The following is a 1,558-nucleotide window of genomic DNA, read 5'->3' as shown; positions in this document are numbered from 1 at the left end:
AAAAAAAAAAAAAAAAAAAAAAAAGAAAAGAAAAGTATAAAAACTTTTTACATTTCTTTCCTTTTTTTTTTCTTCTTTTTTTTTTGCACCCTATTTTGTGTATGTATATTTGCAGGATATTTTGAGCTTAAACTCATTCGGCACATGAGGGGTGAAGCGCGGTGGCGCGAAAAATGGAAAGGAGGTGTTCTTAGCAGTGGGGCGACTTTACGCAACAGGACTATTCTCCGCTGGGCATTGCATATTATAGATATTTACATTCACATTGTCTTTTTTCCATTTGGGCTAATTTTTTTTAAAATCTTGTGCACGAAGTTTTTTTTTTTTTTCTTTATCAAGTCCAATTTGTCTATGGCACTTTCTGGAACGCGGGTCTAGCGATTTTGAAACAGGGGCTTCTGATCTGTCTGCGCCCGTCTACATGGCGGCGTTAATTCTCCAACAGGGCACACTGTTTCGCGGGGGGGAGAAATAAAAAAAAAAAAATGTAAAAACATGCGCATATGTAGGTGATTTTCATGTCGGATGTCCGAAATGGTACCGGTCGCACACAGACGGGTACGCCGCCAGCAGCTCGCAAAACGACGGTGCTTTCTTTCTCTGTGATATATATGGATTGACATTTCTAAAATTAAAAATTTAAAAAGCCACCGTATATACATTTGTTATATGAACAAATTTGAAGTTAATATATTTGGACATATTTTTAAAAACAAATATATTCACAATAATAACTCTTCGAATTGTTCAATGGTTTTTTTTTGTTTTTCATAAGGATGTAATTTGGTTTAATAAATCGGCGGCCCACACAAGTGTTGCGTTTTTATAGTGGAGTTCCCTTGGGGGGGTAAGGAATTTCTTTTTTTTTAATGTTGGTTTGTGTAAAGCAGTGGGGGGTGAATCTTCCACAGTTATGGAAGGGAAAATGTCCCCCTTCGAAGTTCCGTCCGCCGCAACCACGTGTATCCCTCATTATGGAGGGAACACAAAAAATGTAACTCCTTCTTTTGTAAGCAAAACGTGTCAGAACTTCTTAGAGGGTTGTACAATCATTTGATTGTGAAATCAACATCTTTCAACAAGGTATTCTCATCATTTGTATTTATGCAGAAGGGTTATACAGGTGGGGTAAGCGGGGGGCGGATTCGTTTGTTTTTCTCCCCCTCAAGAGGAACCTTTTTCTTAACGCTTTTTCTCTCGCTTTGTTCTCAGTTTTTCTTTACCTTACGTGTGGCATTTCCCCTTAATTTATCATCATGACATACTCTCTGCCACGTTGGTTACTCAAACGGACATTTGTTCGCAGCGCAACTTGCGCAACAAGTGGGTATACAAAAGATGCCCACAAAGAACAAACGAACAAGCCACTCGCAAATGTGGCACAAACCGTTCGTCAAAAAAGCTGTGCCATGTTTAAAAACTGTTTTAACAAAAAAAAAAAAATTACGTAAACGGAAAAAATAATTATAAACAATTCTAAATAATGTTAAACAATTAAAAAAAACAATAAAACAAAACGAAACGGAATGAAACGAAAAAAAAAAAAAAAAAAAAAAAA

The sequence above is a fragment of the Plasmodium fragile genome (assembly GCF_000956335.1).
Source record: "Plasmodium fragile strain nilgiri unplaced genomic scaffold supercont1.32, whole genome shotgun sequence".
Taxonomy (NCBI): Eukaryota; Apicomplexa; class Aconoidasida; order Haemosporida; family Plasmodiidae; genus Plasmodium; species Plasmodium fragile.
Note: the sequence above shows the minus strand (reverse complement) of the source record.